This window comes from Falco peregrinus, chromosome 7, assembly GCF_023634155.1.
Source record: "Falco peregrinus isolate bFalPer1 chromosome 7, bFalPer1.pri, whole genome shotgun sequence".
In the NCBI taxonomy this organism is placed as follows: Eukaryota; Metazoa; Chordata; class Aves; order Falconiformes; family Falconidae; genus Falco; species Falco peregrinus.
Genome location: NC_073727.1, coordinates 41,593,425 through 41,616,836, shown reverse-complemented (window position 1 = coordinate 41,616,836; position 23,412 = coordinate 41,593,425). Strand labels below are relative to the sequence as shown.

The following is a 23,412-nucleotide window of genomic DNA, read 5'->3' as shown; positions in this document are numbered from 1 at the left end:
GGAGCACTTGAAAGGAAGTGTTGGAATAAGGAGATTTCTACCCTGGGGGGGTAGTATCCTGTGCTTTCGTTAGGTCATGTCAGGCCATTGTTTTGCTTTTCTTATCATAGAGATCTTGTGTCTTTATTCGTGCTCAGCTGTGGACCTGAGTTTCCTGGAAGAGTGAAATAATTAAGAATTAATACTATAAAATCATATGTTCTCTGTTTGTAGCTGTTTGTTTAGTCTAAGGCAGTTCTTACCTGTAGTTATATATAGTAATAGGTGGTGTAGATACATACCAGTAATGAGTAGTATCTAGTATCTGTGGTTCTCAGTGTAGCTGAAAAGAAATGCAGTTATTCTCTCTAAGTATGAGAATACATAGACTGAGAGAGATTCAAGGCCACCCATCAAATGGCTAGTAAAACTGGCATCTCTTGATCCCTGCAGGTTTTAACCCCTAATTGTCAGCTGCTGTTCTCAGTGGCTTTGTCTCTGCTAGAGGGTTACAGAGTGGCAGAGTATGGGAAAGGGCATATATGATTTATTACTTTAGGTGCAGCCACTGGGAAGGATGGTTAGGTACGCAGAGTGGTTTATCAGTAGAAGTCATTAAAGTAGGGTGATTAATGTAGTGCCAGAGAAGGGCACATGGTGTGTTGTGCTTGCTCTTAAAATCTGTGAACTGCTACACAAGGTCATGCGGCCTAAAGACAGTCCTGGTGAGAGGAGTCGTGGCAGGGAGAAGGACATTGCCAGCCTAAATTGAGAGCTTATATTACTGTGCAGTTGTGTCCTGTCATGGAGGAACACCTCCCTAATGACTTGCTGATGGAATGGTGAAAGCTACTTTGTCTTGCCTGGTAAATCTGGCTTGGTTCTGGTGTGACAGGGCTGAGATATATATTAATATAAGTGATGTGAGCAATAGCTTCCTGATCACAGCCTGGGATGCAAGTGCCTGCTTTGCAAATAAGCAGAATTTCTAGCACTGACAGTGAGATGCCTTTCCTCACTACTGTATTTATCGTTGAATAGAAGGAGGCATGAGAAGGTGAGGCTTGTGAAGTCTCATATGCATGGGACTCTTGCTTTGAAATGTGTTATTCTATTTCCTCCAAGTCTTCCTCAGGGGAACACTTAGTTTGGATTTCCTTTGTGTTTTACCATCGATTCTTCAGTTGTCACTATCTGCTTGTAGACTGTGGCCATAGTTTGAGTCTACTTTATTCTCTGTCAACCACTGCCACTCTGCTTGCAGGCTGCACTGTGATGTGTAGATTGTATGCCATGTAGAGAAGGCAGAAGTTTTGGTAGATGCTGGGAGCAGAGCAGAGGTGCCACGGGTAACCCCATAAAACATGATAGGTGCGCAGCAGCCAGCAGATCTGGCAGCCTGCCAGATTAGCATAGAAACCACCTCCTGCACAGACCTTGTTTTTCCAGCTAAGGACCGATATGCTCTCTTAAAAACAAAAATAAATAAATTGCACCGAGGGTATTCTAGTCCTTTCAGGGACAGCTCTGACTAAGAGAAAATGGAGAAAAAACTCCTGGCAGAGGGTTATACTGAGGCTGTCATCTTCACGTAAGTGGCAACACCAGAAAGAGATGAAGTTGCACAGCCATATGAATAAATGTGCAGAATCTGAAACTCGCACTTGTGGCTCATCTATCACGTACCATCCTTTTATAGTGTGAGATGAAATGTCCAGCACTAACTTTAAGCAGCCCTCAGCAGACATGCCATTGCCTTCTGTCCCAGTGCACAGCCGTAATCTCACCCTGAAAAGTAAGATTTTACCTTCCACTTACCCTTCTGGAGACAGCTTGTCAGAGCAACATGGTACTGCATACTTATCCTGCTTATTGGCAGCTAATTAAATTAATTTTTGAATATAGTACTAAGTCAATTTAATTCTGTCTTTCAGAGCCTGCAAAGATAGTTGTGACTCTCGGATGGGTTTCTGTCTCTGATTAGTTATCAGATCTCTTTGTGCTTTTTCAGACTCTCTGTCATCTTCTGCGTGTCTCTCACCTGTACTTGCAGTGTTAGAGAACAGGGTGTTTTTCCCCAAGCTTTCATAGCCCCAGCATCTACTGTTGCCTTTCATAATATAGTCTGTTTAATGGCTTTTGTTCTCTGAAATGAAAGTGTCATTACTGTGGCTGGAATAGAAATAGAAATTACTGTGAAATACTCTTGGTGTTAGATCTTGATCTTGGAGGTTTTTTTCCAAAAGTGTTGATATTTGGAGGAACGGGTATTTGAGTGACCTTCTAACTCGGAGCTCAAACACCCGCCTCCGGATGACCATCCACATCACAGTCCAAGTGCAGCAGCCTCCAGTAATGTTTACTGCCTGTCACCCTTGATATATTTTGTGATCGCTAACATTAATGAAAAAGAGGGGCAGAATTTAAAAGAAATAGTCAAAGAGAAAGGTCAAAGCAAATCCTACTGTAGAAAAGAACAATACGCTCGATTAATTAAGTAGTGCTGGTGGAGTGTATCATGCTAGAGAGAATCCAATGAGTATTTTTTTTTATTATTTTAAATACCATCTGAGCAGGTTATCAAAAAAAGTAAAAGAAAAAATACTGTTCTTCTGGGGATTTTCATGCATTATTTTTTGTACAGCTCTGTCATGTCCCTCATCTCTTCTGTGCAGCTTTGTGTCAGGGAGTGCCTCTGATCTGCTGTTTCTAATTCCCCTGATGCCATCGGATGGCACATCAGTGTGCATCACTGTGGAACCTCCTTCTGCAGTTTACCCCCTGTTTGCAGCTTCATTTTCTATCTCTTATTCTCTTCCCGCTTCCCCCCCTACTTGTTGATGTGTGTTCAGACATTGCAAGTGCAGAACTGAATTGCCATTGTCAGTGAAGTAATTCCCGGTTACTGAGAAACTGCTGCTCTTGCTCCTTCCAGAGTATATCTGGAGTGTATGGGGAGACGTGGTTTGAGAAGAAGCTTGTATCGTTGTCACGCACCATGATTGTTCTGTATGGAGAAGAGGTCTTCAATCTGCGTGGATGTCAGTCTGACATATTTTACAGGCGGTTGATTTATCCATCCATTTTTTGTGTTGCATGGTAAACCATACAAGTACTGTCATGTCTGTAATGGACCTTCTGATGTCAGAGAGAACTTAACATGGAGCTTCTGATGTCAGAGAGAACTAAATACCAGCTTTCTCACCTTTTTTGAAATAATGCTGAAATGCATCCGTAGATACCAGGAAAGTAAGACTTGAGACTATAATTTTTTTCTTAATTCCTGAAATTTGTTGACATGAAAGTTTTTTCAGATCATTAATTACATTTTTTCTTTTATTTTGAAATATGCTTTCTGAAAGGTTATTCACAGGTGTATTTTTTTGAAATCAGAATCTATAGTTTTTAAAAAATTCATAATAAAATATATGTATCTGGGGAGGTTTTGAGGCTTGATATTTAGACCTGATTTTAGTAAACAATTCAATGCATGTATGTAATCAATCTAAGCATTTGGTTTAGACACTCTGTCTGTTATAAGTCATTATTCATTTTTCAAATGAGCAAATAGTATTTACTGAAGGTGGAGAAAGAATTGCCAAAACCCTGACAAGTCCTAGAGCACAGAAGTGGTTTTATAGGCACTTTCTAAATACCCACATTTTAAGGCCTCTTCAGTTCTCTTCGTGTGAATTTGCTGTGTGCATTAATATGAATATTTATAATGCAAAAGCTTGCATATTTGCTTCTTCAGTGCTGTACTTTGTTGTAAGGAAGGAGTTCTTTGGGGTGAGGGAGTAACTTATCTATAGTTCAGTATGTATAAATACAGCTTTAATATTGTCTTAAGACTGATAGACTCAGTTTTGGGAAGTGAGGGCACACTTACCTGCATGTAAGTTAGCAGCAAAAATTATGTTTCGGCTTCCACTGATTTTTCTAACTACGCCTAATGTTTACATTTCCTTAAGATATTGCTTGTGAAAATAAAGGTCTTAATTGATGGCACCGGAGATTACCACTGTCTAGCCATAGAAAATAAACAGTTTGGACAAGAACTGTATATATTTTCTTACCATTATCTCTTTCTGTAGAGACTATATTGATTTGTATGTTTAGTTCCCAATCTTTCTTCCACCAAGATTTTAAGTGCTGCGTCCCTAGTGTATTCCTGTCAGCGCTAGCTATTTCCATAATTGCTAGAACCATGTACTTAAACAGCTCCCATATAATTTCCATTTTCAGATTTCACAGCGGCTTCCATGCTTCTGCTTCACCTGAAAAGACTTTGCCTTTGCTTTAAAGAAGCTTTTTTAGGACTTGCAATTTCTAAGTGTATTTTTGGGACTTTGGTGCTTGTTTCTCAGTGAAGGAAAGGCACTAGGAAGTCTCTGCCAGAAAGATCTTTGTGAAAGATCTTGAAACTTGTCAGGTTCACAAGTAGTTCAGTTGACTCTTAACAGCTTTTCTTTAGTCCCTCCTGCTCTGCCAGAAGTGGTTTGTTTAGAGCAGTTTTGTCTTTCTCCTACATGGTCTCAGAGATCCCTCTATCTCAACTGTGAGCGGAGAGGCAATAAGCTCAGAAAATGGGGCATGACTTGTGGCCTTGAAAATCTGAACCATGGCTTTGACCTGGCCAAAGAAAAGGAGCAAGGCTCAGCGAAGGGATCTGAGCAAAAGGGAATCAAATGGAGAACTACAAACGCATTTCCTACAGGACACTGAACAGCAGGAAGCCAACGGTAGCCGGTGACAGCTACCATCCTAAATTAGGTTTGAACTGATTCAGTGGACATGAAACACTGTGTTTCACTTGGTTCCATGTGTTGCTATACATTTCTGTTCACAGTGGGGCTACTTTGTAGTCATTCATTTCCATTCAGGTGGTGATTTTGGACTTCTCTTTCAGAGTATTGTCCGAGAGTACCCTTAACAGGCAGCAAAAAAACAGAAAGGAAAAATGTTTAAATAAATTATTCACCTGAAAAGTTCTGGTAGTTTTCCAAAAGGTAAATGAAGTGATGCAAGGTAAATGATTAGGTGCAGTCATTAGGAACAGATTGATCAAATGACTCCAAATAAATCTGCAAGCAGAAAAAGAATGAGTTGCATGTCATACTGTATTTTCCTGTTGAAGACATCTGGCCATGTTTAGCAACATCCTTTAGTAGGGAGGATGATTTCTCTGGGAGGGAGGATTCTTTTTAAGCCTTCAGTGGGTTGAGAACGAACTGTTTTTGTAGGTAAACAGAGTTATTAGGAAGTAGAATTTAAGCAGTTCAATAGAATGGATTTATCTAACACTCAGGAAAATGGCTGTTTTAGGGAAAGCCCTTTATAACATCAAGCCTGGATGTGAAGTGTTAGGTGTATGCTCCTTAAAAATTCTAAGTCTACTTTGTAAGTTAAAGCTGTCTATCAAATCTAGATAATGCTCTCTTGTTCTTTTGTGCCTATGTGTATCTGGGAATGCAGATACCTGGTCATGTTTTGGCATTTCTGAAAATTAGTTGCCCTCTGGTAGGGCTCCCCAGGCAGGTGGGTGGTTTTCACACATTCATGCTCTGAAGCCCATGTTTCTGAGGTCAGAAGCGCTGCCAGTTTTGCAGTGTTTCAGCTGTACCGCGAGTGCCTGCAGCAGCCAGTTCAGCTGACGCTGTGTCCCCAGCCCATCCAGCCGTGCAGCCCTGCCAGTGTGCATTTGCTTGGTCCTCCCTGTGTCAGCCAACATGTGCACCTGCTTACCAGTACCCCAAGCTGGATTCACGTGTGTCAGACCTCCATGAGTTTCCCAGTGAGCCCTCTGTTCCTTGAGCAGAGGTGGCTGTGAGTGAAAGGGAAGGAGCCACTGCTGGTGTTACAGAGTGGAGGCCGGTGAATGAATGAGATGGTGCCTCAGCCAGCTACTCCGCAGCTGGGCAGCGTAGGAACCCCCCAGCGCAGAGCTAGAGGAGCTGCCTGCCTGCCTGCCAGCCAGGAGGGACGGAGCTCTCCCCGATGAAGGGGAGCGCTGCTGAAATCCCAGCAGTGGGGCACGGCAGAAGATCGTGCCTTCCGCCAGCCGGGACTGCCTCTGGGCACTGTTAGCAGTCAGTTCTCGGCCCTTGCTCACTGCTGCTGGATCCCATGCTGTGACTCAGCAGCTCACCTCAGTGCCTGACATTTAAGTATGTGTATACTGAAATATATATGTCCACTGCTCTGTACTGATTCTGTTCACCAACTCGTATTTATACTGTTTCAGAGCAGGCAAACATTAAATAATACATATTAGCATCATACCTATGGCAAGCGCACTCTACTAATAATATTTTTTTGGGGTTTGGACCATGGAGTATGTTCTTGGTAACTTAATCTTTACATGGTTTTATGCTTGTTATTGAAGACCAAATACAGAGTATAGGAGACACTGACTTGCTTAGGTAGCAGCAAATGAAAGATGTACATGGTGCTAGTGAGCTGTGTGATGTTGTGGCTGGCCAGTGAATAAAGGCAAGAGCCAAGCCTCTTTGGAGGTGTGAAGAGTCAAAGAAACATTTGGCATTTCTGAGTCAAAGAAACATTAGAGTAACTTAAAAAATGTAAACTATGGCTAAAATCTAAGCCCATCATTTCTTTAAAATTCTTTGTTATTTACTAAACTTCGCTCGTGAAAACCTCTTACCCTAGGATGAGATGCAGCTTGTAGAGGGGGAAGAGCAGCTTCTGTTTGAGGAGACTTGATTTAAAAAGATATGAGCCCTGCTTTATCTCTGATGTGACTTCTTATCACTCTGTGTGTGTGTGTGGCTGTATTTCTGAGTGTCCCATAAGTTATATTATCCACATTTTCAAAATGAAGAGAACCCAATTAATCCGCTTTTTGTATCAATAACTGTGTTTTATAGCTTTATCCACATCCTCATGCATCGTAGGATGAGTCAAAACAATTAACAATCAAAAGTTTCTTAATTCTTGTTTCAAACATTTATTTATGGGGATACACAGTCCAAGCAAGTTTTCTTTATTTAATGCTGTAGACTTTTATGTTGCCTGAACCAACATTTGTTTCAATCAGTTGTGATTTTACCATTAGTTTTAGTAAGAAAAAGCTTTTTCATCTCTTAAATTGGAAAATGGATGTGTTTGCTGCCATGAGTGCTGCTAGTAAAAGCTCATTTTCCATATCTGCATTGGTTACCTACAATACATAAAAAAAATATTTTAAACCAGACTCACCCATCAAGTAATTTGAAATGATCAAATGGTTATAAATAAGGTAATTGTTGTCACCAATAGGAAAGAAATGCTTTCTTAAGACTGCTTCATCTCAAGAGAATAGTTCATGAGGGAGCTCCAGTGTTGTGTCTTCTTCTAAACCAGCGATTTTCTGTCTTAAGAACAAAAAAAAGAGATAAAGGTAGAGCCAAACTGGCAGTGCACTGGTGAGAGCAATTATGTGCTTGTCAGGGACCTGACAATGGGGAATCTGAAATTCCGTATCTGTCCACTCTACATTTACAGCTTCTGTTTTCATTGCTTTGCTAGCATGCCTGAAATCTGGTCTGGAGCAGTGGGCCAAAGCAGTTTGGCTACAGCAGCACACTGTTGCTTGCCATTGTGAACAGCAAAAAAAACAAACCCCCAAACCAAACAAGCAGAAAACCCATCACAAGTGTTTTCTGTAAGCTTGGGAAGAGCACAGACACTGTTAATGCAGAAGAGGAACATGTGTAAACACACAAAATGGATTAGCAGAGCTTGATGTAAATCTCTGAATATGATGAACTTACTATCTGGATTTGTTATGTTTTCAGGTGGGACTCTCTTCTGATATGTGACCTACAGCAAGCTACTTTGAATCATACGATGACAATGTTATCACTGCCACATCTCTGGGAACCAGTTATTCATAAGGATACGGTATGTGAATGTCTGCATCTTACATTAGCCATTGCTTGTTGGAACAACGCAGAAACAATAACATGAAGGTGCTAAAAGTCATTGAAGTAAATGTTGAGCCACATGTACAATCAATTACACGGAGCCGTTCCAGCAGATGTTTATCTGCTAGGCCTGGTCTGTATGCAGAATAGTGAACTGTTTTAACTTGAAAATGTATTTATTTACAGATGCTGGTAGAAACGTTCTACCACTGTTTTCTTTGGATGAAGTTATACTGGTACAGTGATGATATGTAGATATACAGACTTACTATTTTCTTCCTCAAGCGGGAAGGGTGGTAGCAGTAGCATGAAGGTTTCTGTATTGCTGCACTTAAAGCAGTACTATTTTTGCATTTAGGAAAGGTCTTTAATTGCTTTTCTCCTTCATTCCATTTTCAATTTCTGGTCAATCTAAATTAGATTAATTTCACACACCAGTGAATCCCTAAAGAAGTGTAAATTAACTCCATTTTACCAAACTCAGCCAGATGATGGCAGTTATTCCCTTGATGTTTAGCTTTACATCACCCAACATCTTTGACCAAGATTTCTATAGGAATTAAATCCATATATAGACCCTTTTTTCCTCACCCTGTATAAGGAATTGGAGACTGAGATGCACATCTAGTGAGGGGAGGCTATTTAATTTATGGCCTACGAGGCCAAAAATGTAAGGTCACTGATAGCTGGCAGGTTTTTCTTTTCTACTGTTGTGGCTTGAAATTGTTAAACACACACTCAGGTCCTGTAAAACCATGAGCAAACTGGTTTTATGAGAGTAGTTACATCATTGTTTTATGTTCTGAAACAGTTCATAGCACACCACATAACCGTTAGCATGGAGCATCTTCATCTGATTTATGGCCCCGATGCAACACCCGCTGAAGCTGGTGGAAAAACATTTCTTCATGCTTATGGGAGTTGAATTGCATTGCATGTAACACCTGAGACTTTTGTTTAAGTACTGTTCCCTGCATGGAATTATTTTTACTGATTAGCTGCTTTTTAGAGATTTAAGTATTAAAGATACAAGCATAAAACAGAATTACAAGGAAATGGATTGCCAAAATAACCTGAGAGAGGGCTCAATTACTGAAAATGCTTGTCTAGCTTCAAAAGCTATGAAGTGATGACGAGAGATGACTGTTTGCTCTGAAAGTATATATCTGGATTTAATGTGCTGTATTTTTGTACATAAATTAGAAGACGATGTCAGAAATGTGAATGATTTGCTGCTACATCAGTGCTGTGAGAGAGGGAAAGCAAGATAAGTCTTACAGGGAGCAGGGAGAGAAAGGTCATGCTTCATCCATCAATTTAGTGTGTTTTGGGAGAGCAGTTCACAACTCGGGTAACTTGTGTGCTCAGGTGAAGAGGTTTCCAAATCTGGCTGGATTCTGGGTCAGTTTGAAGAGAATCTCCTGGAGGCGAAATCTCCCACTGAAGTGAGAGAGTGTTGGTCCTGCATGTGCTGGCAGGGCTTCTAGCACACCTGTGTAGCCACTCTCAGTAATCCCTGCTGGCTGAATGCTATTAACACGACCCTTTGCAGACTTTTACTTTGCGCTTGTTCAGGTGTCTCCTCTGTCATCTATACTGAGGCACCTAAATTCTCCTTTCCGGAGGGATATAGGAATAGTAATCTCTGTTGCTGTTGTTTCTTCTGAGTTGATTAGTTTTTAAACATTCAGAATTGTTTGTTTATCTGTGTTTTTGTAAATAAGTTGTTTTGGTGTGTGTGGGAGCATTGGTAGTGGGAAGCTGGTTTGAAGAAGATTGGGTTTACGTTCTGCAGGGGCAGGGGTCTGGGAAGGACCCAGCAGGCCAGCTGGTCTGCTTTCCTGCCATCACAGGTATCTTGTCATGCAAAGCACAAATGCGTCTCGGTTGACATTTTTGCTTTGGTGAAATGCAGCCTATTGCTGGTGGAGGGGACCTCTTAGAGAGCTGAGGGCGGGTGGCGGGGAGAGGTGATTGTCGGAGTGGTGACTGTTTGCAGATCTCTGTGTTCCCTGGGCACAAGGAGCAAGCAGCCAACTCTCTGCCATGCTTTTAATGAGCTGTAGGGCAAGGGATGCTGTGTCTCACACCTCGTGAGGCTTCTTCTGTTATGCAGTAATAACCTTCACAGATTTGCCATCTACCCAAATCAAAATGAAATTTCCTTTGACTGGTGAATGCAGGAGTCAGAAGGAAGTGAAGGTTTTCGCGTTTATTTTTTGCGTTTATTTTTCCTTTTGGGTGTTACTTTATAGCATATAGTATTGCAAACATTTCAGGAAACTAATCTGTGGGAGCGCAGCTCATAAAAGATTGGCCTGCCACAGGATGAGGCTCTGCTTATTACAAAAGAGCTTCTGAGACTGTCACAGCTGAAAAGATTACACACTTCCACAGGAAATTAAATTTGGTGTAATATAGTGAAAGAATGACAAAATGGAAAGGGCATTTGTAACATTTGTTTGTGATTATTAAGTGGTAGAAAAATGAAAAGTTGAAATCCAGTAGTAACTTAGATATGGATACAAAATTGCCAATATTTTAAAAAATATGTGGCCCTCCCCTTTGCTCTCTCTTGGTGGTGTTAGGTCAATGTGGAAAATCATTAACATCTTGTAAAATTATGTCAACTTTGGGGCATGTTAGGTTATAAAGTATTTAAAACATGTTTCAGAGCAGTCCTGTGGAGTCCAGTTAGGTTACGTTCTCCAGCAGAAGATGCATATGTGGCACCAGACTGGGAATGAGAGGCATGAGCTTCCTTCTTTGCTTCATCCTTCTCCAACCTGCCTGTGCCCCTTGCAGAGTCGCAGGGTGATGCTCAGTGGTGGGTGACAGTCCCAGCCCCATCCCAGCTGCAGGCTGGATGCTGGTGTCACAGGTGCTGTCAGGCTCCAGACCCACTGGGGTCTGTTCAGGTGACACAGGTGCTGAAGAGATCTGTTGGTACCAAGGTCCTTGCTGCTCACCCAGGGTGCAGGCAGGTGACATGTCCCCTCTTCCTCTTCTCCTTGGGGTCAGCATAGGTGCCACACTGAGATGGGCTCTCTCCTGGCCAGGTGCTTCATGGCAAAACATAGATTTTCTTTCAAAGGAGACAGTAATAACTTGCAACATTTTAATTATTTTTCCTATAAGATCTGGTTACCTGCAATTGGAAAGAATAAGCAGGACTCTGGCAGAATTAACTTTATTAACCGTCATAAATCCTTTCCTTTTTGACTTTAATCAGTCCCTGGAGTCCTTTTAATGCTCTTGACATTGCACTGGCCTTTCATCACAGCACAATATACATTTTCCTGTAACTAGAAAACTGATGGCTTAGAGCCCTACGTAAACCCGAGGTAATGGACGCAGCGTTGGGGACACCCGACTGTCCGATGCTTGCTGCTGGTGAAGGCAGGAGAGGGAGCGTATTCCACCAGCACGGCTCTTCCCTTGATGGGAGAGCAGGAGAGGGGACCTGAAGGCACAGGTGCTCACATGGTCTAACACCCAGGAACAGGGGACCAGCCGCTTTGCTGTGGCCCAGGCAGACAGAGAGACTGGTGCATTTGTGTCTTCTGCTCGGGGACCACGGGGGCCAAACCTTGCCTCAAAAAGCCCCTCTATGAGCAGCCCCCAGCCTGTGTCCCCAAGCAGTGAGCTGCTGGAGCTCACTAGCAGCTGGAGGGCTGACCCAGTGGCCGGGAGCTGCTGGCCAGGAGGATGTCACTGGTGGCACAGCAACCAGGCAAACCTGCTCGGTCAGAGGCGCTGGGTGAATGGATCTTTTCTGTGCTGGGGAAGACGCTAAAAGGAAGGAGTGTTACCAGGTGGTCGAGGGCCAGGCACCTAAGCAACAAATGCTGCCTTCATAAAATAACTCCCTGGGTTATTGCCTTTCTGTCCAGCCCGTGCACAAAATCCCCTGGAAAGCGAGAGGGGAATTCCCTGGTCGGTAGTCTGTCTGCGTCTCTGCTGTCCACGAATTCATGGGATGGAGAAGGCATCCCAAGAATCTGCGCCCATGTGCAGGGAAGCTAAATTCCCTCTTGTTTTTCTGTATACCCAAGTCAGCAAGTTTCTTCAGCAAATGCTTTACTTTTAAGCTTAATACTATGCAAATATTTAGCTTTGGACAAAAAAAACTCAGGCTGGCTTCAGACCATGGACTGGCTTCCAGCTGTTTCTGCAGGTACAGATCCAATATTTATGTACACAAATGGTTATTTATTTATTTTTTTATTTATTATGGTAATCTTTTTATAATGAACTTGGATATTTGTGTACCCTGGTTTTGCTTTGAACATAAAAATCTATGTATTTGCAATGTGTATATAGCCATTTTCAGAAGCTTTGGCAAAAAGCGCAGACCTGCTGAAGAGAATCACTGTAGGCTGAATCTTTAGATGCCACAGAGTTGTACTGACTAATTTTTTCTCTAACTGAAGTGCCCAAAGCTGTGCTCGCCATTGAAAGCCCACCAGCCTAGGTTATGAAAAAAAGGTGTGGAAAGATCTGGTGACTGCTGCAGGAGCTTTACACTGTGATTTGGTTGTCCAGACAAATGGGAACACATTAATATTCAGGACTGTCAAGAATGTCAGCAATAAATATGTTAACTACGTTTCAAAAATCTGCTTAAGCTCTACCTGGATATGTAATACTTTGCTGTATCCACATATATTTCATATATGTATGCTTTCTCCAGCCCATATCTCAGCTGCTGCATGCCTGCAAACAGCCCCTTATTAAAAAGGGAAAGTCCGTAGTCTTTGGACCTTCTATAATGTGCTCAGCGTGTGAGCTATTGACTTCACAAAGACAAGAATAACTATGTCAAATGTGTTTCATTTGCATGTGGCAAGACAGAAAAAGCAAACTATGTGAAGATGAGCAGACAAGAAAGACACCGAATGCCTTAAATACTAAGGGAGTTAATGCTATGCAGTGATTTTGCTTCTGTTATAGGAAGTGTAAGAACAGTATGCTTCCTGGCGTACATCACCATCTAAACTGCAAAGGTTTCAGTTCCATGGCAACATGAAGAGCCCGACTGTGCTGAAGGTGTATGTATTAATGCATTCAGAGTGAGGGGCTGGGAGTGAGCTGAGGAAAAATAAAACATGCTGAATGTTTCCTGTTTGTTTTTTATTTGTATGTGAAGTAAAGCCCTTGTTCTTAGAAAATCTGTACTGACATGGATACAGCTGCCAACACACACCCAATTATTTTTTTGCTTGTGTTTTTCTCAGGCAAAGAGCAAATAAAGAGGCTGTTTTGTTGGGGGGGCTGGGGTGTGTGTGTTGTTGGTTTTGTTTTCTTTTCTTTAATAAGACTGTAAGTGCAGCAGCACTTGAATGTTGCAAGAAAATGCTATGAATTCTGGAAACCGTTACATATCCCTCAAGTGAAAGACTGTGGTGTGTGTGGGTATTTTTTCCAAGATGTAGTGCTTTACAGAGCAGAATGAAGCAGTGTTTATTATTATTATTATTATTATTATTGTTATTATCCTTGATTTTTTTTGGTCTGCCCTCTTTCTGCCTTTCTCTGCATCCACCTCCAGTTTCCCCCACCTCCCCTGACTGAGGAGCAGGAAATAAGACTGAGCTGTTTCCTGACATCCAAAGAAATATAAAAGTATGAGGAAATGGTGTATTTTGTTTTGCCAGCCGACTCGGATTTGCAGACCTGCACTAGGAAGGTACCTGCTCCCAGACAGGGTCAAGAGTCACCCTCCGGAGCAACTGGGCAATTGGCCAGGGAATAACCAAGAGCTGATCATTACGTGAATTTTGTTCGATCCACTCAGTTGGCTGCGTGAATGTCAGACGGGCGATTGTGACAAATCTATTTTGCTCAGTCTAAAGAACTACCTAAGGCTGGTCCTGCCAGCTGTGCTGATGGATGGATGAATTGCAGATTTTCAAAGTTTAATGTCAGACTGGGCAGTGGGGGAACCTCCAGATGTTGGTATTTCTGAGGCTTAACAGCAGTGCTAATCTGGCATGGTAAAGCTGGCAGAAACTGGCAAGTTAAACTGGATTTACAGCTGCTTTACATTGCTAAAACAGGCAAAGCAGCCACAATGTATCAGTGGATCTGGCCTACAGATTTCAGCGAGGTGTCTCTGTTTTACTGGGGAGAGACTATAGCTCTGCAGTTGGAAGTTGGTCAACCTCTCTCCTCTTGCTGTGCCAGGAGGAATAAAATTTGTGTCTGTCTTATCTGTATCCTTTTCTTTCCCCCCCTTTTTTAGTCAAAAAGACTAGCAACAGGAATTTTTTTAATTATTATTATTTTTTTTCAAGAAAAGGCTTGCTTTCATTGAAGTGGGAACCTTGTCTCTGAGATTCTACTTGGGGGAAACCTGTCCCTGTTCAGGAGACCAGTGCAACATGGGTAAACTTTTTCTAAGGGAATAAATAGAATTGAAATGATTAAATGACCCTGTCTTGGCATTCTGCAAAGGAGGGGATTTCACCCTTGAGGCAGCAGAACTGCACAGTAAGAAGGCGTTGTTTTTAAACAGCCACTTTCTGAGGGAGAGCAGCAGTGGTAAACCTGAGCCACTTGCTAATGCTGCATTTGACACTCCCAAATCTGTTGTTGTTGTGACTTCTAGTGTTTGCACAGCCCCCCCAAAAAACCCAAACCACCCCCCCCCACCCCCCCCACCCCCCAGGATGTGGCTTATTAAATACCAGCATGTGCTTTCCAGATTATGTGTCACCTTCATTTTCCGGACTTTTGACAAAGGGACTGTGCATACAACTCTGAATGAAGAGGAGGAATCACTCCAGCCAGCCACGTAGTAAGGGAGGTGAAGGATTCCTGTGTAGGTGTCCCGACCTGGCATAACCCTCCAAACAGGCTAACTGCTAACCCCGTGGAGTGCCTCATTCAGCTTGGCAGGAAGGATGAAGAGAAAGCACCAAGAGGAACATAAAAGGAATAAGCAAAGGAGGAAAGAAATCAAGGACAGGAAGAGTGAGGAAACAGAGCAAAGGCAGAAGGGTGAATAGAGAAACAACAGGGGGCTGGGAAGAGCGCAACACAGGAAAGAGATGATGCTCTGGTGCCTATGAGGGAAAAGTTGTTTTTCAGATGTAATGTAGACCAAAAAAATTCCCCGAGGAGCAAGAAAATTAAAATACATGAAGTGGGAGAGCTTATCAGAGTGATGAGGGAGGAGAATTCAGTGACATGAGTAGAAAAAATACAGAAAACACATGGATTAATTTCAGGTTAATTTCATGCACTGGTCCATCCAATTTTAAATAGTAGCTGCTAAGTTTGTAGCATGAAGAGCTTGTGACAGGTTGTGGGGAGCAGTGGGGCTACATCAGGAAGCTGCTGTAGGCACTGGTGTGGGTGGTTGGAGGTAGTTCTCTTCTGTGCACCTTGGGTGGAAGCCTAAAGCCAGTATGAGTATCCCTGAGAAAAGTTACCCATCCTGCATTTGAAGACTGGCAGTCAGAAAAACATGTCCAGTTCTCTCTGAAGGTATCTGAGGATGGGCTGTTGCCACACAGGCAAGGATACTGGCTCCCTCTAGATACTTCTTCTTTCACTTGTTCAAGCTATCTAGGCTACCAGAAATAAACAGCTGAATAGAAATTCTAGTTCTGGCTGTGAAAAGAAGCTTTTGAATGAATTCTACATCAAATAATGAATGTCTTCTTTCCTCCTCCTCTCCACCTACCTTGTTCCTAAACATTAACATTTTGTGTCACTTGAGCTAAGTTCAGTGTCAGACTCACCAGATCCTGCTGAAAAATACACCCCTCTTTTGTGGCAAGCTGGAGATGATGAGAGGCTTGTGTTGTTTTTCCTTCTCAATCTCTGCTCTGCTGGGAGAAGCAGCTAAGACTGTGTGAAGCTGTCTCCTTCCCACTCTCCTAAACTTTTCTCCTAAGAATGCTTCTTCCTCAGCAGCTTTGCTGCTTCTCTGAAGGCGGCATGGCTTGGCCCACTTAGTGCCATCATTTGCCAGGGGATGTTTTCTCAGATTGTGGAGACTTTCATCATGATATGAGGCTGAAGAAGATTGCTGTGGAATAAGTCATGGGTGCTGCTAGATGTGCCATTTGAAAGTGATCACTTAAGCATGAAAGAAAAGGATCAAGAATTATGAGATTTAAACCTTAACCAAAGCCCCAAACCTCTAAATAATTTCTGCCATTTCTGCTTCCTGTTTTCTAAACACTTGGGCTGTACTTGCATTGTACTTTTAAAATTTCCTCCAGAACTGCAAAGGTGAGAAATACCTTTTCTCTGCAATAAGTTCTCTTGTGGGCAGTGGTACCGGTATGTGTTCTCCCGTGGCCCTTTACCCCCCCCAGCGCTTCTCACCCACCTCCCTTAGATCGCTGCCAGCCGGCGGGAGGCTGCAGGCTTCCCAGCGGGCTGAGGCTGTGCAGCCCTGATCGCCACCGAGGTGGCCGTGCAACACCCAAAGGCTCAGCTCAGGGCATCAGTCTGGCTTTTGTCCTCAGAGCCAGCTACCAATTTTCTTGAGACTTGTGAGAATGTAATTACTGAAATTTAGTGAAATTTGTTGTCTAGGAGAGAAGATACGAATGTCTGCAGAGGTGGAGAAATGTGGCGTTCAAAGAGTGTGTTGTACAAGAAGGGGAATGGTTCTTACTGGACAGTCTTGTCTGAAATACTATGCAGCGTTTGGTAGTAATTACGATAAAGACGAATGCTTTCATGGTGAAAGCATGGGGACCTGAGCTTACCTGGAGACCTTAATATTTTTTCCTACTACAGAGAAAGGAAGTGGTGAAGAGGCACAACAAGGAAATACTGGTGAAAACAGACTTTTCAACAGTGAGCACAGCCTTACTGCCTTTGGTGGAGTGAGTAGGGACATTCCTGTATCGCAGAGTAGTTATGCAGAGATGTGCTGATACTTGCACATTTTCATCAGTGCTGAAGAACAGAAGCAAAAAATAGGATGTGGCTTTGGGGTGCTGTAATACAAGGCTGAATCACCTGAAATCAAAGCCAGTTCGAGGTGGAAATGCAATGGCTGATGTTTGTGTAACCTCAAATCTCCTAACCTGTACCTGAATTTACCTCTCACATGTTAGAGAAAAAGCACCCTTTCCACAGATGCTGTGTGAGCAGGGCAGCCATTTCTCCCCAACAGGAAGAAGTTTTTTTCCCTTCCCTCACCTTGTTGTCCAGTCCAGCAGTTAGGAATCAGATTTAACCCTCAGTGTTTATTTCGGGCCCTGTGAGTCTTTAATTCTTTCCCAGTGGCAAAACAGTTATTTCTGATAGACACACTAGTTGTTTGTTAATTTGTTTATAATCAGTTTTCCAAGAGGTTGCTTTGGTGTGGGAGGGACTGAATTCTTTGGGTGCAAATGGTTGCTGCTGACTCTCTTCTTAGTCATTAAGAGATGTTTTTCACATTAAGGCGCCTTTACTTTTAAGGGAAAATGTCAAGCATTTTCTGATAACAGACATACAAAATGTGTGGTTGCCTAAACAGAAGCCATTCGATGAGCTACAGCATATGAGGGCAGGAATGACCAAGACCAGCCAGAGCCTTCACCAGCCTCCCCAGGGAGAAGCCAAACAGCCCCCCATCCCCTCTGGTTGCTCTGCTGCTGCAGCCTCCTGCACAGCCCCCAGGACCTGGGACCCCACAGATGCTGTTTCCAGCTACCGACCTACATCCCTGCCAATATGCCTCCACACTAAAAGGTGTCACTGTTCTTTTCCAAAAAGAACATGTCTCTTTTTTTTTTTTTCTTTCAGTTCCCTTGCCAGCTTTTTGTATTTTCCAGCTGCAGCTCTTTTAAGGCTCCCTGCCTCTGCAGATCTTGCCTTTTGTATAGGTTATTTTGGGAAACTGGGGAACCAGGAGGTGGAATGAAATTTAGGGGAGTTAACTGCAGTAGAAGTAGAAAGCTCTTTCCCTTGTGCTCTTTCTTCTCTCTCTTCTCGTGACCTCTGTGGTCTGACCCCCATCGCATCGCTCGTTCCAGGGCAAGCCATAGCCAACGGTCTTTGTGCCCAGCGAACGACTTCTTCCGGTGCAGAGGCATGCCGCTTTGCAAGCTGTGCTTGCTGCTTTCTCCCTGCAGCGGCCGTCGTTTCTTTTCTGCTTTTCTGGGTCAGCCAGTTGGCCAAAAAGTGGTAGGTGGTCGAGCAGAGTTTTGAGCGCTGTGAAATACTGGTAGTGCTTGGGACGTTGTGTGCCTTAGGGTAGATTGTGTGCAGAGAAGAATGTGTTCCCTTCGTTATTTCCTCAGTGGGGCAGCTCCGTCAAGGTGGTTGGCTTATTCTTGAAATGTGGGCATGTTTTTACGTTGGAAGCGTTACATGCTGATTGCCAAACTTTGCAAGAAAATACAAATTTTTTGGAAGACTGGGGATTAGTGACTGAAAGCTGATCTGGCAAGGGGGGACTGGGAGTCCACCTGTGGGCTCTGGGGCATGGGGCAGGCAGTGGTGAGCTTGGACCCCCAGACTGTCTGAGCTCTTCTGCATGGGGGTGATCACTTCACATCTTTGGTTTTGAATGCAAAAATGTAAGGAGAAATCTTCTGTGAAGAAGCACCCAAGGACTTTCTTTTTTCTGTGTAGGTTTTCTAAAATCACTAGCGCGTAGAAAGACATTGATGACACAGTAGGTCAGGCTGCCCTTTTGGTAACCGAGACAGTATTCAGATAATTGAGATGCCTGTGATTGCCCATGAAAATTTGCTGATGTTTACACTGCTGTCAGGTATTGAAGTCACACCATAATATTTATTGTGGGATCTTACAATGGATTTTAAAATAGGTCGATACCATAGCACAAAGTGGGAATTTTCCTTTTTTTCCTGAAGTTATGACAACGCCTAAATAGCAGTATAGCGCAGTAAATGTTAAACATTAAAAGCTGGGTTTGTGTGTACTGATAGGAGTAGACTGGGAGAGTAGGAAAGTATTTTGAGTTTTGTTGGTAAAGCTGATAGGAATATGGTAGAAATCAAAACAGGGGATGATTGTAGACTCAAAGCAGTAACTTGCCAGCTTTGAAGGATGGGTTTGGGTCAGCAACATACAAGAAGTGTTAATGAGGAGGACTTTAACCCTAAATTAAAAAAAAAAAAAAAAGAAAGAAAAAAAAAAAGAGGATGATTTTACACAAGCTGCACAACTGTCAGCCAAATACAGGGAGAATGAAATCAACGGAACATGAAGTACTCTCTTAAAACCCATACAAATGGAGGGTTTTTACTACCGTGCTATGGCAGGGATCAATTAAACTGTGCAGAATGGTTATGCAAAATGTTCGCTGTAGGGAAATTGCCATTTTCCGTAGATTCTAGGAAGGAGTGCTGGCACACTGCCGGCGGTGATTTATTTTCACCCAGCCCTGGTGCTTGTGGCTGGCACTCAATGAAATCTTCCAGGGCAAATTATTTATTTAATTAGGAATGGCCACAGTTGCACCGAGAGACTGGCAGCTCATCAGCAGGAGGTCTGTTAGAGATTAAGTCTTAACTTTGTACAGTTAGGCTGCTTATATATACTATAAATAATTAAAATCGTAAATAAGTGTATGTTGGCATTTTTGTTTAAGCTTATTAACAACAGTTCACAGTATTGAATGTGCTGTTTGTACTGCCATGCATTATAGTCCTCTAATTTCTTGATTAACTAACCCAGAGGCTTGTGCAGCAAGCTGAAACATCAGATTGTTGCTAACTGAACTTTTGAACTTTTCATAAAGGAAGGAGACATCAGTAAGAGAAGAGCCAAATTTATGAGTGCATAAGCATGAGCAACCCAAAACCTTTCATTTCAGTGGGCATTCCTGTAAGAGCAAAGAGAGAAATCCCCCTCTTCTTACTCCAGATAGGCAAGGTGGTGCTTTCTCTGTGGTTTAGCATATTCCAGGGGTAACAGTTATAGCTGGTGGTTTGAGGAAGTCCCAGGAAGAGAGGAATTTGGATGTAACTAATGAAACTTTGAGGAGAAATCCCTGGAAAGTCTCGACAAAATTTCATATTGTTATCTGTGTTGTTTTTATTGTGGTTTTTTTGTTTGTTTTTTTTTTTTAAGAAAATAAAAGGTGAGGCAATGTGGTTTGGTAATTGTGCTTTTATCAATAAATTTGATTTTGGAAGAATACATTCTGAGTTTGATCTTTGCTTTCTTTCCCTGGTTGTTGAGTAATAAGAAAAAAATCTTGCAAGAGGAAAAGAAGTCACCTCTTTTAGATGAAACCACTCGTGGATTTAAGCTGTGTAGTTTGGTGTGAAGGAAAAAAGTGGACAAACATTTTGAAAAATACCAGAAATGGACAGTTTTAAAACATCGGACATAATTGGTTTTGGACAGGGCTAATAAGCAAATCAACACGAAGCTAAATTCACCTTCCAGGGGCAAGTTCCCCTTTCAGTGGGCGCTGGCAGCAGGGCCCAGCAGGCAGGCTGCCAGCAGCCAAGATGGGGCTGTCTCTTGCATGGGGTGGTTTGGACCTTCCCCTCTCCTCGCCCTGCACTTCCTCCCTGGTCCTGCTGGCTGCCTGATGGTCCTCTCTGAAGCTGTCGGCAGCAATGTCGGAAACATCTCTCGACTCTCTGGCTTTTCTCTCTGCAGCCCGGGCTCTCCAGCGCTGCTGAAACATTGAGGGAGCGGGTGGTTGGTGTTTGAGGAAGGGTTTCCTACTGTCCTGGCTGTGGTTTCACATCCTGGAGGGGCTGCTCCTGCTACCCATCTTCTGCAGCTGCCCGCCTGAGCCCACGCTGGGCTGGTTTGGGCAGCTGGACAGGCAGCAAGCTGTTGGGCAGCCAGGGATTTCTGATGGGTTAGCGCCTTGTCTCCCCACGGGCACAGGCAAACTCTAGAGCTGGCAGGAGCACGTGGCTGGCATGCAGAGGAAGAAGCAAAGCGGCATCTCCCCCTCTTGGCTCACAGCTTGCCACTGGACTGACCTTGCCAGAGCATGAAACTGCATCCTCAACATGCAGATCAGATCCTGTACATGCAAGGTCATTCACACTTGAGTACTGTGTTACGTTATCACGGTAATCAGGAACAGATACCAAGAAGATGATGGTGGAGGACAGCAATGTTTCCTGTGCTGCCCTTTTCCACTCCCCACTTGTGAATCCCAAGTCGATCTCTGTGTTTCCCTTTCCAGATGGAGTTAGAAATGGAAATGCATTCAGGATTGGGTTTTTATTGGCAGCACCTGTGAACGATTAAAGACTGTGCAGATTTGCAATCAAACTTCAAAGTGAAATGAGTGTGATTTCAGAATACATTGTTTGCAGTCATTATTTTTATTTTTATTTTTTGCAAAGAAATAAAAGGCTTTACAGTATCTCCTCAGTACTCCTAATTTCTGTGCACTGGAATCGTAGAATCACAGAATGATTTTGGTTGGATGGAACCTTTAAAGATCATCTAGTCCAGTCCTCCTGCTGTGGGCAGGGAGATCTACCACTAGACCAGGTTGCGCAAAGACCCATCCAACCTGGCCTTGAATACTTCTAGGGACGGGGCATCCACAGCTTCTCTGGGCAACCCTTTCCAGTGCCTCAGCACCTTCGTTGTAAAAAATCTCTTCCTTATGTCCAATCTAAACATACCCTTTATCAGTTCAAACCTGTTGCCCCTTGTCCTGTCACTACAAATCTTGGTAAAAACTCTTCATCTTTCTTATAAGCCCCCTTTACATATTGAAGAGCCATGATAAGGTCTCGATGGAGCCTTCTCCAGGCTGAACAACTCCACCTCTCTGAGCTTTTCTCTGTAGGAGAGGTGTACCATCCCTCTGACAATTTTTGTGGCCCTTCTCTGGACCCTGTCCAACAGGTCAGTCTGTCTTGTGCTGGGGACCCCAGAACTGGGTGCAGTACTCTAGGTGGGGTCTCAGGAGCGTGGGGCGGAGGGGAAGAATCATCATGGGGATTGAGTGCACCCTCAGCAAGTTTGCAGGTGGCGCCAAGCTGAGCAGTGCAGTTGATACATTTGAGGGAAGGGAAGCCATCGCAAGGGACCTTGACAGGCTTGGGAAGTGGGCCAGTGTAAATCTCATGGAGTTTAACAAGGCCAAGTGCAAGGTCCTGCACCTGGGTTGGAGTAATCCCCAGTACCATACAGGTGAGGCACGAATAGAGGAGGAGTTGTGAATATTGTCATGTGGTGGGTTGACCCTGGCTGGATGCCAGGTGCCACCAAAGCCGCTCTGTCACGGCCCTCCTCAGCTGGGCAGGGGAGAGAAAATACAAGGAAAGGCTCGTGGGTCGGGATAAGGGCAGGGAGAGATCACTCAGCAATCACCATCATGGGCAAAACAGGCTCGGCTTGGGGAAATTAGTTTAATTGATTACCAATCAGGTCTGAGTAGGGTAATGAGAAATAAAGCCAAATCTTTAAAAACACCTTCCCCCCACCCCTTCCTTCTTCCCAGGCTTAACTTCACTCCCCATTTTCTCTCCCCCCTCCCCACCAGCGGCGCAGGGGTCAGGGAATGGGGCTGCGGTCAGTCCATCACACGCTGTCTCTGGGGCAGGAGGCTCCTCACACTCTGCCCTGCTCCAGCCTGGGGTCCCTCCCACAGGGGACAGTCCCCCACGAACTCCTCCAACGTGAGCCCTTCCCGTGGGCTGCAGTTCTTCATGAACTGCTCCAGCGTGGGGTCCCCCCGATGGGGTGCCGTCCTTCAGGCACAGACTGCTCCAGGGTGGGTCCCCCACGGGGTCACAAGCCCTGCCAGGACCCTGCTCCAGCTGGCTCCTCTCTCCACGGGTCCAGAGGTCCTGCCAGGACCCTGCTCCAGCCGGGCTCCTCTCTCCATGGGTCCACAGGTCCTGCCAGGACCCTGCTCCAGCATGGGCTTCCCGTGGGAGAAAATATTAATACAGGTATTTAACAGTATCAGTCCCAATAGGGACCGCTTCATGCTGATCTCCATTTGGACATTGAGCTGTTGACTGCAATTCTGTGGGTGTGGCCATCCAGCCAGTTCCTTATCCACTGAATAGTCCATCCATCAAATCAGTATCTCTCCAATGTAGAGAGACAGGGATGTTGTGTGGGACTGTGTCAAAGACCTTACAGAAGTCAAGACAGATGACATCAGTTTCTCTTCCCTTACCCACCAACGCAGTAGAATAATACATAGAATAGACCCATCATGTTTTATTGGGTAACTTCATTTTGTCCCTTCAAGTCAAATAGCATACATAAGATGTGAACAGACTGCTGAGACTACTATTATTTTTCATCACCGTATTCTAAAAATACTTTTAAAGGATTTGGGTAAAGAATAGATCTCAAAAGTATTTTTAATTAATATCTTGGAATAGGAAAGTACGCCTTTCTGAACTTACAGTTACTCAACTGTAAATGAGCTAGTTATTTAATGGACCCAAACTGAGTACAGTGAAGTGCAGAACCCTTGCATCCTTTGGCTGCAGCTGCAGAAGGAGCTATTGCTATCAATTTCTAGTTTCTCATTTCAACAAAATCTGATTCCAGGTGCTCAGGCAACAGCTTTCCT

General features: G+C 43.6%; 1 protein-coding gene across 5 annotated transcripts in view; it reads left to right on the top strand.

Moving 5' to 3' along the window:
* HIVEP2 (HIVEP zinc finger 2) overlaps positions 1-23,412 on the top strand; it is a 145,715-nt gene that overhangs the window by 29,227 nt on the left and 93,076 nt on the right. For all 5 annotated transcript variants that reach the window (XM_055811228.1, XM_055811226.1, XM_055811227.1 and 2 more), the window contains exon 2: positions 7,776-7,881. The gene's annotated coding sequence lies outside the window, so the exon portion shown is untranslated. The remainder of the gene's footprint in view (positions 1-7,775; positions 7,882-23,412) is intronic.